Source organism: Trichosurus vulpecula, chromosome 4 (genome assembly GCF_011100635.1).
Source record: "Trichosurus vulpecula isolate mTriVul1 chromosome 4, mTriVul1.pri, whole genome shotgun sequence".
NCBI classification, from domain to species: Eukaryota; Metazoa; Chordata; class Mammalia; order Diprotodontia; family Phalangeridae; genus Trichosurus; species Trichosurus vulpecula.
Window position 1 is genome coordinate 261,439,648 of NC_050576.1, and position 14,143 is coordinate 261,453,790.

The 14,143-nt window shown below is 37.8% G+C and overlaps 1 pseudogene; it reads right to left on the minus strand.

Moving 5' to 3' along the window:
- Nucleotides 1-5,272: 5,272 nt before the first annotated feature.
- On the minus strand, nucleotides 5,273-5,714 carry LOC118845491 (annotated as a pseudogene).
- Nucleotides 5,715-14,143: the final 8,429 nt, after the last annotated feature.

Here is a 14,143-nt window from a genome sequence, read left to right on the forward strand (position 1 = left end):
AACATGAAAGTCTAAGTGAATAGTGATACCACTGAAAGAAGTCGAAAGGAGGAGTGTAGTGCAATCTGCTGCACTTGAAGTGCTGTGGGACCCATCAAAATAGAGATGTCCTGTTGGGTGTGGGAAGCTGGAGGTATGGAAATAGGACTTGGATAAAGGCCACAGAAGTAAGCCTTGGCAGCTATCTGTGTTGACATGAGAGTTTCAAAGTGAATGAATGAAATTGTAAAAACAAGTTACAGTGAGAGAGGAAAAAAGAAGAGGACCAAGGACAGAACTTTGGGGAGCATTCACAAGCAAGAGTTGGGAAAATATCAAGGAGAGAGAGAGAGAGGAGAGAGAGAGAAAGAGAGACAGAGAGAGACAGAGAGAGAGAGACAGAGACAGAGAGACAGAAAGAGACACAGAGAGAGAAAGAAGAAGAAGAAGAAGAAGAAGAAGACGACTTGAATAGTGTCGTGTTTAAGAACCCCTCTCCCAGAGAGGCATTTCTTATGACGAAGAATTTTTTTAAAATAAAACCAAAAAGAAAGAGGGAAGAATTCAGCAAAACTGATCAATATATTGACAAAAATTAGACGTGCAACTTTACACACCTGTAGAGTGCCCTCTCCCCCATTCAGAGGAGCAGAATGAGGTTTCTTCTTATATCTCTTCTTTGGGACCATCCAATTGCCTTAGTCATAAAGCAAACACTTCAACAATCTTTTTTTTCCGTGACTCAGTTGAATCTAAAAACACTTCTTTGTAGTTTCTTATATCTTATTTCTTGGTAACTCAGTCACCGTGCTTCTCAGTCCTTTGACCTATTTGAGAGAAAAGCACAAAACAAACACATCTTCAAACTTTATCATAAGATACCACTTTTCCTGGAACACAAAAGGGAAGTTTGATGCCATGTGAGTAAAAATCCATGTTTCTCCAGTCAACTAGCAAGAGGTGTCTTGCTGAGTCTCTCTCCCACAGAGCCCAACCCTATACTAGGAAAAAACAAATGCCAGGGTTAATCAGAACAGCATGGGAGTTAATTAGTGCCTCCAGATCAAGTTGAATGGGCTTAGCACCTTTTGTGCAGATGAGTGTCCTGTTCCTGAAGGCTACCTGGGAAGGAGACGTTGCATCATCATAGTTTAGTTCCACTAAATACTTCCTGACCCAATTAACAAAATCACTTTTCCTTCTTTGCTTAATAATTTAATATTGATTTTCTCAAAATATCTCTCTGTGGAGATTCTTCCATTAATTACCCTTTATCAATGGTCCACTGAGTTCATGGTCAAGTTATCTTTATTTTTACACTATTATTTCAAGGTTAAGAAGAAGACACAGAAGATTTATAAAGGTGTAATTGCACAGCAAAATTAATTAGCATTCTTCACATATTGATAAAATGTTATAAAAATTGTAGTTTTATTTAGGACCAGACATTGGCAGGCTTTCTTCCTTTATTCATTTCCTTGCTATATATGGGGTAGGAAGGTGGGGATAGATGAGAGAAAAAGTTGGTGATGGCTTTACAAAGGTAGAGAAATCTTCTTGAATTCTAATTGAGAATCATGATCTGGTGTGGGTCATTTTTTCATTACCTGTTAGAAATAAGGTCACTTTGAAGGTATGTCCCCCAAGCCTTGAACTCTTGAACCTAAAATGCAGTTCCACCTTGGAGATATAATGTAAATACTTTTTCCCCCTTCCTTTTTACCCTATCTGACTCTTTTACTTCTGCTTCTCCTCCTCAAAATGTTTTTTTCACATATTCAGATTATAACAATACTGGGGACAAAGGGGATCCTTCCCACCCATTCCCAGTTGGCAGTTTAAGTACTCATCATTTATTGTGCTATCCTCAAATTAATGTTTATGTTTTGCTGGACTATGTAGGGGCTGTTTGCAAAGATGAAAAATTAGGATAATACATAGCCATGATACAAATTCTGTGCCAATTCCTGAAAGACTAGGTAAGCAGAATGGTAATAGACATAAGCTAGGGGAAAGGTGAAGTTAGGGTTTAGTTAGTGAATACCTAAAGCATCCCTGAAAATCCTTCTTCCATAATTCTGCTTAATAGAGATTCATTTATGTTAATGAGCCTTTCAGTTAAACTAGAAGTGTCTTTGGAGAGGGTAAAGCCACCTTAACACTTTAGAAAGAGTTACTTCTGGCTTATCAACTGATCACCATCGATCAGAGACTGGGAGTTTTGATTAAGGGAATTATAATGGAGGGTAAATTTTGGAAAATTCACCTGAGTGATCTGGGAGAACCTTGAGTATCTTAGGCCAGTATGACAGCATCCCATATCTGAGCAAGAGGAGTCAAGAATTAGGGGTAGGAAAGGGAGGAGGGAATATGACAAATAGGCTACTTTTGTGTTCTACTCATCTCCCTGGTAGCAACCAGCATGATTCTCAAAATTGAGAAGAAAGGTTGCCCAGGTTTATTTTGATATATGCCCCAAACTAGTCTGGAAGATAATAAATCTCAGCTTTCCCCAAATCAGTCCAATTTTCTTAGGCTAGGTCAGTTCAACCCAGCCTTTCCGGTTCATCCCAGTGTCTTGCAATCCTATCTTTACTCCTTTCCGACTAGGGAGAGAATGAAAGAGGCCAAAGAGAAAGAGTATACAGGTATCCAAATGTTCCCTCTCTCTGGGTTTCCCACTAGCTAGATGTAGCTTTTTTTCAGAATTACCAAATTCTTGGGAGCTTTAAAATGAATTTCCCCTGAATGCTGAGTCTGTTCTGAATGGAAAAAACTATGTCTCCTCACACTGCATCCCAGATCTTCATAACCTGGTCTTCATACTTTCAACTATCTTCATGCAATATATGTATGGTGATGGAAAGAAAACACTATGTGGAGTCACAGGGCTTGGATCTGGGTACCCCAACTCATTTTCTAGGTGATCTTGGGCAAATCATTTAGACCCTCTGTGCCCCATTATCCTTCTCTATAAAATGAGAAGTTTGGATTAGATCCTCTTTAAGAGCTCTTCCAGTTTAAATCCTATGATCAGACCATCTTTTGTGACATACAGAAGGATCTCCACTTTGGTACCTTGGGATGACTCTAGAGTCACTCTATTTCATGATCTCATTGAACATAATTTAGTCACTGGTTTGATATGACTACAGAAATGTCAGAAAGTTCTAGATACTTTGTGGAAGAATAGGTTGACTTCAGTTTTCTTGAGTGTGGCTCAATTTATTCCTAAAATAACCAAGAATCTTATGATCTGGGCTATCATTTGGGAGTACCTTTGCCTTCAAGGCCAAGTCAATTCATTAAGTATTTTATTAAGTACCTACTGTATGCCAAGCACTTGAGGATACAAAGAATGACAAAAACCAAGGAGCTCACAGTCTAACTGGGGGAGAAAACATACAAGTAACTATTAGAAACAGGATTTATGCAGAATAAACTGGAGATAATCATTCTTACAGGGTAGTAGATTGGATTCCGTGAGGTCTGTACAGAACAGTGTTTCCCCCAGGCCCTGCCACTGATCAAAGGAATCACCCCTAGAGATGGTCATTATAGGCCCAGGGTACTTCAGAGTCTGACTCTGGGAACCAGAGAGTTTTTAGATCTCTTTAAGGAATCAGGGTTCTCATCAATCAGTGAACAAGCATTTATTCATCACCTACTATGTGTGAAGCACAGTGCTAAGTACTGGGGATACAAAGAAAGAGAAACACAGTTATTGCCCTCAAGGAGCTTACATTCCAATGAGGGAGACATGCTACTATGTATAGTAAAGAAATACACAGTGGAACTGGGAGGTAATTCTAGAGGAAAAACACTGTGGAAGGGGAGGAGTAAGAGGCTAAGATTAGGAAAAAGCCTCTTGCAAAAGAACAAATTTGAGATCTATCTTGAAGAAAATTAGGAGGTGGAGGTGCAGAGGGAGCATTCCAGGCATGGTGGGACAGCCAGTGATGAAAAAGCACAGAGTTAGAATTTGGAGTGTCCTGTTCATGAGGAATAACAATATGGCGAGTGTCACTGGATGACGGAATGTGTGAAGGTAAATATATTTTAAGAAGAACCACAGAGAGTGGTTTGTTTGTATTTGATGCTGAAGATAATAGGGAGCTCCAGGAGTTTTTTGAGTGAGAGAATGGTCACACTGGCACATCTTTAACCCTGCTGAGCTCCATTTTCCTCACCTATAAAACAAGAGGTTTAGATTAGATCATCTCTAAGAGCTTTTCCAGTTTTAAATTCTAGGATTGGATCCCTATGATCTGGACATATAGGAGGACTTCCACTCTGTACCTTGAGATGGTGCCAGAGTTATTCTAAGTCATGGTCTCATTGTAACTGATTTTGTTACTGGTTGGGGGTGGCCACAGGAATGTGGAGGATAGCCTGGAGTCCTTCATGATTCCACTTTCCAGCCAAAGTAGATTATTAGCTATTCCTCAAAGACAACATTTTATTTCCTACCTCGTGTCCTTTGCATTCCTGGAATGCTTTCCTTCCTTCCCTCAGCTTCTTGGAATCTCTAGTTCCATTCAAGGTGCATCTTTTTCAAATACATTTTAAAATGTTATTACCCAATTGCAATTCCAAAAATCCAACCCATTTTCTTTACAGAAATAAGTCAAGGACTTCTGATTTTGTCCACTAGCCCACATTTCAACCCATCTCTAATCTAGAGTCTTAGAGACTTTCCAGAAGCTCTGAGAAGTGACAGTCCTTGACTTCAAATCTAGGGCTCTACTCACTGCCAAGCTGTTTCTATACATTTATGTCACTTAATACTTCTACATAACAGTCAAGGCAATAGTGTGGTATATATAGGACACTGTCATTGGAGTAAACAAGTAGACAAGCCTCTTGAACTTTCTGACACTTCGATCATCTGTAAAAATGAGATGGGAAAAGTAGGTAATCTCTAATGTCTCTTTCAACTCTTTTACGTCTGTGGTTCCATAAAATTTAAGTAACAGTCCATAAAACAAGCTTAAGAACAGGTATGCACTATTAACAAACCAGTTCTAAATTTTAAGAATTGGACCATAATGGTTTGGTTTGAGTATTTCCAGTAGTAACTGAAGTCTGGCTGCAATATACTTTGCCCTATTAGTTATGTGATACTTTGACATTTCCAACATTCCATATAGAGTATTTTTAGAGACCTACTTTTCTTCAAGGCACTATCTTTCAAGTATCATCTAGGTTCTTCTCCTTACGAATTTATTTCTTTGGTATTTTAAAAGAAAGTTCCAAAAAAGATAATATTCATTTCTGGCTTTTTTGGTTTGTTTTAGGGAGCTTCTGCTTGCCTTTTCGATTTCTCCAAAATCTCTTCTGGAGTTGTAGATGCCAAAATCTTTACCACATTTTCAACAGATTTATCACTCTTACCCAAGATAACATCACTCTTCCTAAGTTCCAGGACTTGGAAAGATACCGACATAGTTCTGCATCAGCCTCGCCTTCTGATGTAGGTGCAGCAATAGCCACACTTACGTTCTCAGTTGTCACATCTGTTACGGCATTTTGTTTGGTGCCAGATTTGGCATGAACGGCTATTGTGATGGAACCACTCTGATCAGCTGCCACAGGTGCAGTGGGAGGAAGTGGTTTCACTAGCTCCTTATTATGGCCTTTTCCCCTTTCCTGGGCATCCCCTCGCCAGAAGCAACCCTGGCCGCAGCCTTGGCCCGGACCTAAGCCCCGTCAGCCCAGAGACGGGGGTAGAGCATGCGCAGCTCTCCATCTAGAAAAAAAGGTCCGGTGCTCCGCCGCATGGCCCTCGCGCCTGTGTCTTCTCGAGGTGCATCTTGACTGATAGCTCCATGAGGTTTTTCCTAATCTCCTAATTGCTATTGACCATCTTCCATGTCCCCCCTCCCCCCAGTCATTAATTTCTCTATATTTTGTATCATGTGTCTGTGCACCTGTTATTTCTCCAGTAGAAGATAAGCTCTTTGAGGGCAGGAACTTTATTATTTCTTTTTCTGTGTCGCCTTAGCACCTAGCACTGCTTTGCACATAGTAAGTCACTTAACAAATGTTTATTATGGAATTGAATAGAGGTGTCAAAGTGAGGTTGCTCAGTGGGGTACAGTGGAAATAACACTATTTTGGGAGTTGGAAGACTTTGGCTCAAATTCTTCCTCTGACACTACCCGTGAAACCGTGGGCAAGTCACTTAAATTTCTAGGTTCAGTTTTCTCATCTACAAGATCTCTTCCAATATTAAATCTGTGACCCCTGGAAGGATTTCACCTATCAGTTTATTTACAGTAGCTTGGGATTCTAAGCCCTTTTACGGCAATGCCATAAAAAGGAAGTCATTATTTTGGTTCTATGAGGTGTGAAAGTTAGCAGGTCAAAGAACATATTCAAATTAATTTCCTTGTGGAAATGAATCAAATGTGGGTAGGCATCAAGTCATGTATAATATATGGTAAGCAGCCATCTGCTTAGCACAAGGTAAGACTCTCTCAGTGACAATACAGTGTCTGAATTTGGCAGCTTCAAAAATGAAGAGTATCCTAGGCCAGTGGTGGTTGGTACAGAGCTATCAGTAATTAAAATAGCATAGAGATGAGAGGATAGGAATCGGGATGGAACCTATATTTCTGAATCCTGCTTGATATAGAACGTTCCTGGATGAAGAAATTCCTTCTACACTAAAGCAGGCTGGTACCTTTTCTGCTTAGAGCCTAGAGCATTGAGGGGTTGAGTGACTTTTCCAAAGTCACAGAGTACTTATGTGTCAGAGACAGGACTTGGACTCAGTGGCCCTAGACAATCCTCTAAGACTTTCAATGTGTCATTATGTGATGTATGCATATATATATATATATGTATATACACATACATACATATATACACACATACATACATATACATACACACACACACACACACATACACACACACATATAGATCTAGATCTAGAGGAAAGAGGACCAACTTTGGCATCTGAAAACCTGGGTTCAAATCATACCTCTGACACTTGCTACCCTTGTGACATTAGAGAAACACTGGTCCCTAGTTTCCTCAACAGTAAAATTAAGAAGTTGAACTAATTGGTTTTTGAGGCTCCTTGTAGCTATAGAGCTATTATTTCATGAGACTGCAATTGCCAATCTAGTTGGAAGTTTTTCACCATGTGTTTTCTATGCTAATAAAATTTCACATTCATGATATATGCACATACACATGTTCACACATGTATGTATATATGCATATACCCAGATAACTAGAATTTAGCGTTTAAATATGTATATATAGGCATATGGAGGCATACTATATGTATACATACTATATGTGTATATGTATGTGTATATACATATATTGACATATACATAATATACACATATAGGTATATATACATGCATATACATATATACACATACACGTGCATACATATATACACACATGTATATGTGTATATGTATGTATATGTATAGATATAGATATAGATACAGATATAGATATATAGATGTACATGGTAATGTGGTAGGATTGATCTGTATGAGTGAATGGAGCACCAATACAGATGTGAGTATTTAAGTATTTATAGAGATGTTGAAAGTATAATTTGTATATAAATGAAGAAACTGAGACATGATAAGGTTAATTGACTTGCCAAGCATTTACATTTTAATTCAATGTCAACTCTTTAGTGTGGAGGACCATTATATCATGACTCTCAATTCCCTTGGTGTGTGAAATGATAAAATAAGAAAGGAAATGCCTACCTTGGTGATTATGGCTTTCTTCCATATTGACAATCATCTAGCAATAGGATGCTAAGGGAATGGCTAGTTTCAACCTCAGTGAGCTCACTTATATCTTGGTAAAATGTTCATTGTTGACTACAATGTTAGCACAAATAACCTGGTAGAGAATCCTCACAGAATGCTGAATGACATCTTTTCCCACAAACCACCTTGCTTAAAAGAACAGATAGTCTTTTACAACCTACCATTCAAACACCTATTGTCAGGTCAAACACCTTTTCAGGAAAAAGAGGTTGCCTGACAACAATGTTTGCATAGTTATTTGTCACTTCAAATGATTATTAGTAAATTGTCTTAGGAAAAGTCAACTATGAAACAAAAGAAGCTTGGATCCATAATCCATTTTTAATTGTTTTATTGACCTTGTTCTCATTGTATTTTTGTTCCAGAATTTAAATCTGATCCAATGAGTTCCAGTTCCCTTTAAGGAAATAAAGTCTATTGGAGAATCCTCTCCCCTAAAATCTAGCTTTTAAAACTGAGGATCTTAATCATATTGGAGTCATGGAATATATTGGTAGCCTAGTGAGGCTTATGACCCCTTTCTCAGAATAATGGTTTTAAATGCATAAAATAAAATACATAAGATTATAAAGGAAACCAATTACATTGAAATATAATCATCAAAATACATTAAAAACCCTAGTTCATGGATCCCATGTAGAGAACTCCTGTTTTAAGTGGTAGCACAATGGCTCTGGAATTTGGATGACTTGGGCCAAATCTTTCCTGGGTAAGTCACTTAACCTGTCAACCTCAGTTTCCTTATCTGTAAAAATAGGAATAATAAATGAATGATAATTTGTGAGGATACAATAAAATAATATTTGTAAAGCATTTTGAAAAGCCTTAAAATGTTATACAAATGATAGCTATTTTAAAGGGGAAATTTGAGTTTCTTTCTCATTGTTTACATTTTCTGGCTAGTGGCATAAATTTAAATTATTGGCTTCTAAAGAAAATTATGCAAAGAAACACCATCTGCTACCTGCCATCCCCCTCAACACCCTCTCTATACATTCTAATCATAGAATAATGGCTTGTTGGACTAGAAAGGGCCACAGAATCCAACTCCCTTTATAGGTGAGGATACCAGGGCCCTCAAAATTAAAGACTTTCTAAAGGTCATCTTATTTTAAGAGTTTCTAAAAACTATAAAGCTATTTTAGTTCTTTACTGTTATCTCTCCTTTGGAGGCAGTTAGATGGTAGAATGGATAGAGTACTGTGCCTGGAGTCAGAAAGACCTGAGTTCAAATTTGACCTCAGACTTTTACTAGCTGTGTGACCCTGGGCAAGTCACTTAACCTCTGTTTGCCTCAGTTTCTTCATCTGTAAAAATGAGGATAATAATAGCACCTCCCTTCCAGGGCTGTTGTGGTGATGATAATTGTAAAATGCTTAGCCCTTAATAAGTGCTGTACAAATGTTAGCTATTATTATTAAAATGAGGCTATTCACTTTTTGTTTAGATAGCCAGTTTTCTGTATTCATCCTGTGATGTTATGATTTTGTGAATTCTGAAAGCAAGAAGCCAAATGCTGAGTTGTTAGCATTGTTATTGTGTTTGTCCTTTGTTCTCAAAGAGGACTATGACATCAGGGAAATGATAACATGACTTGAAGTTGACTTTGAATTGAGGGAGGGAGGGCTGTGCAAGGTCACCAGCCCCACTTTCTCCTCCAGAGCCATCTGGAACCAGTGACCAGATATTCATCAGGATGACTGGAAATGACCCAGGATACCCTGTTAGCATTGACATAAGAGTGGATACACTTGGAGGTATTCGTGACCTCATCAACATGGGCACTGCCTTGACCAGTGCAGATTTAGGCCATCATTCCTCTGTTCTTTTTGTCTTTCCATGTGTCACTCAATGTAGTTTGTTCCTTCCTCTAGATTTTTGATTATTTAATGGATGCTCAAGTAAGATTCAGGATGGCCTCACTTTTATATGCCTCTGGCCTATCAATTTTTCTGAGGATAGCAACCCAAGAAACACATTTGTGGTTACATTAATTGAAATATGATTTTACTAAAAAAAAGAAGACATAATAAAATTAGTATGCTTTTATTTATTTTTTCTCTTTGTGACCATGCATTTATAGTTAGAGGGTATATTAGCTAACTGTACCCTTAAGTGTGTAAGTTTCCTAAGAATTAATCATTTGATATAATTACTTTATCTCCATCCTACGGAAGAATCCTCTCCATGCATCCCTAGCCCTCATCTTCCTAATTCTGATTGTAGATATTTTATTTCTTTTGATTCTGGAAGATGATATAATTTAGTGTTCTTTATTTCTTTCTTTTAGATCATAGCTCTATGTATTACTATTCAACTAGGAGAACACATGAGCTGGTGAATACTGAATGACTAAAACAATTATACTTTTTTACCAAGAGAGCTAAAATAAGACCCCATACTGATTTAATTAGATTTGGTGTACATACCCACAAAAGTGATTGTGTGTGTGTGTGTGTGTGTGTGTGTGTGTGTTCAGGGAGGGAAAAAAGAGAGGGAACAACACAGAAGAAGAATGTACTAACTCTATCCTGCAAAGGATCTTTGGAATTACCTGCAAAAAGATAATTTCCCGTTGCTTTGGTGTTCAGCACTTAGCATGAGCTGGAGGAGGAATGGAATTAGATGGAAAGTGGCCGGATACTACCTCAAAAGCCACTTTGTTTCAAACCTCTTTCTTTTTTTCTCTCTGTTCCACCCACTTCTTCATCAGTCTTATTTAAAAGACTTCCCTTGAGTTATTGATACTTCTTTATAGCACCATTTTTGGAATTATCTCAATATTTTATTGTTGCTGTTCAGTTGTTTTAGTAGTGTCCAACTCCTCCATGATCCCTATTTTCATTATTAAATTTTATTTTTGATTTGTGGAATAAAACAAACATTTCCATAACATCGCACCATATAAAAGATGATTGCACATGAAACTGCAAATATACTATGCACAACCTCTCATGTAAATTTCTTTCTTTTTCTTCCCCCCTCCCCCGTTCTAGAGACGGCAACCATTGCACACAAATGGGCGTGTGTGTGTATGTATTTAAAATTATTGTATACATACTTCTATTTATCAGTTCTTTCTCTGTATACAGATAGTGTCTTTCTTCATATGTCTTTTATAGTTAATTTGTATATTTATAATAGTCAAAATAACTTCCTCATTCAACGTCTAATCAAAATAACTTTAAGTAAAGGATCATAGCACCCTAAAACATACAATTTGATTCTATATTACAAGTGGAATGGGTATACCAAGGAGTTACTTGATTTGCTTGGGACCTGGTCAGGAAGGAGCTCCAGCTTCCCCCCAAATAGTCTATTTGCAGCTTATAGGTACTCAGTTTATCTAATTTTTTGGGTATATTTCCCATATTCTGCCACTGGCCTGAATAGGAAATGTTTGTTAATGAATCTTAACATTTCTTCTAGTATTACCAGTAAAATTATTAATCTATCTCCAATTTGAGGTCTGCAGATCCCTGAGTGGGTATTTCCCTCAAATGATGCATATTGACACCCATTTCATGCTGGCCCATCTTATGTAGTTCTTGTATGCATTTTTCAAAGAATTCCCTGAAGATCATCCACTAAATAGAGTGATGGACTTCCATGAGTTCTCCTGACATGTGTATGCAGATTGTCCATTGATTATCCTTCAATCTTGCTACATGACTCTGTCATCATTTTTTCTGATTCTATATTTTGATGATTTGTCATATGCTGTTTCTTGTGCAAAATTTCTCATTTATGTGTTCCAGCTTGCTTATGACCAATATGTGCCCCTTCATTACCCTTTTGGCTTATCTTCAAATTTAGCTCTTGGGAGGCTAATTTTCTATGTGTTTGTGCCACACATCACCACGAGAATAAAGATGAAGTTTTGTTTTATGGAGAAGCTTGGAGTGATCAAAAGAACTGTATAATTTCCAAAAGGCAATCCAGCCTCCTGTCCTCTTTTTGTCTATTTTAGTGCCCATTTCATTGTTTGTTTGTAAAGTCTGTCCCAGATGTCTGTATGGATGGGTAAGCTCTAGAGATTGTCCATCTACCTGAATATCATATTATGGACTATAGGCATTCTTCTTCCCCTTGCCTTTTCCTCTATGCTTAGTTAAACCAATTTTTTTTGCTTGATTATGCATCTCATTTAAAGGACTTTGTAATATTCTGGGTCTTGATATAATCAATGTCATCCACAAACAAACATATCAAAGTAGGAGTTCTTAACCTTTTTGTGTATTAGATCCCTTTCACAGTCTGGTGAAACATATGTAATATGTATATGTAACATTTTAAAATACATGCCATAAATTACAAAGGACAGCAATTATATTGAAAAAGTTATCTTTCTTTTTAAAGTTCATAGATCCCACGTTAAGTAGTCTTGAATTCTCAAGAACTTTATGATCTATAGGAATCACTCATGGGCTGAGACTCCATCCTGGATCACCTCAAATTCATTTGAAAGTGTTACTTCATTCTTAGTAGATTTCTGTCCTTGTTTTCTCAGTCAACAGACACAAACACAATAATATAACCAATATTGCAAGATAACTGTGAGCTTATTTTCTTGCCTTTAAACATGGGTCTTCATTCTCAAAAGAACTGGGGCCACTAACCAAAACTCTGAACTCATTTTCTGCCAAGATTCTTTAGTTGTTTCTGTTCTGTAGTTGTTGCAACAATCCGGCTAGCAGCTGCTGTGGGGGTGTAAAACCAACAACAACCAGCTCACAGAATGCTGCAAGCCCAAGTTCTTTTGATCTGCTTTACTAAGGGAAGCAATGTTAAGGGCTTAACAATCTTACATTAACCAAATATACAAATAACATTCACTCAGTTCAGGGGGAAAATCCAGCACCCTGAGCTTCAAAGCAAATACAAACAAATTACAAACATCAACAGACAGACCTTGTCTGATTCAAATCCCAATTCACAGTTACCAGAGTTTAACAAAGTCTCAACATCCAGGTTTACAAGCTGGAGGGCTCTTGACTACAGCTGCCCAGAGTCTCCACATCAGCGGTGCACCAATTGTGAGAGCGCTATGCAAATAGCTCCAGCTTCCCTTTTTTATGTACTCTTTAGCTGTCATCAAACATCATGTGAGCAACCAGAACTCAGGCTCTTACTATTGGCTCTGGAGTTAGCACCTCCCCATTGGACCTTGATGGCTACACGCCCCCATGGACTTAGCACCTAATAGGTAGAGGTTTTGGGTCTACTTGGGAGCAAAGGTATAATCAGACCTCCCTTCATTGATCGCACCTGGGGCCCCACCTTAGTTACCAATTCACACCCACATAGGCTCAGCACCTGATAGGGGTTTGGGCCTAGGGCTTAGCACCCAGTAAGACTCAATCAAAGACACTTAATCGTTTTAAAACAGTAAGAAAGTCCCAACTTAATTGATATTACAATTGTTCAGTCTTATGCTTGGGAAATATTTGAAGTTTGTGTCCTTTGGATTTTCAATAGAAATTGAGTAATAGTCACTGACTAAGCAATATCATTCACCATATACCACACATAGCTCTTGCTGCAAGAATAAAGCAAATGCCAAATGGATGGGTGACGTTTATCAGAGAAAAGGTAGGATGGATGAGAAAGCACAAACTAAGTGTTTCAAAAGAGTCCTGGCTTTTATCTTTGATGGACCTGGCCCCAACTCTGCCACCTTGGCCAAATTCATTTTACCTTTTGGGTTCTGTTTCTTTCTCAATTGTCAAATGACCATGATAAGAGAGACCATCACAGAGTGGTCCTGAGAAAGATCTAATAAATAACTCCAAAGCTCAAAGGAAAGATGTATTACTACATGAAAAAAAAAAACAAAGGCCTTTTTTGGCCAATAAAAAGATGGAGCAGAAGAGAAAAAAGAAACATTTTCTTCGAATCTGTCGAAGAGTATGGCCAACAGCAGAGGGTGAAGGGATCACAGTGTATGTATATCAAGGGGGGGAGGGGAAGCTGACAGTTGAGAAAATAAAATGAAAAGTAATGACATAAAAAATGTTAGAAGATGCCTTCAAGGAAAAGAGTTCTCAGAAAGTTGAGATTTCAATTGCAAACATTTCTTTATCTCTAATTGTTGTGCTGTGTGCTGTTGCTCTATGATGAGCTGCCGTAAACTGTGTTATTGGCTTGTGGAATAATTTAATTATAATTTAACATTTACTTTTATGCTATGCAATTACTTACATTGCTTTCTTTGGGAAACAATACATTTAAGCAGCTGCACATGATGAAAAAAATAGCTGACAGGGTCAATTTTTAAAGTTACGTTAAGGTTTAGTTACACTCTTTAATTTTTCCCCCTCAGTGGACTTGACAAAAGAGTCGGTGGGCTAGAG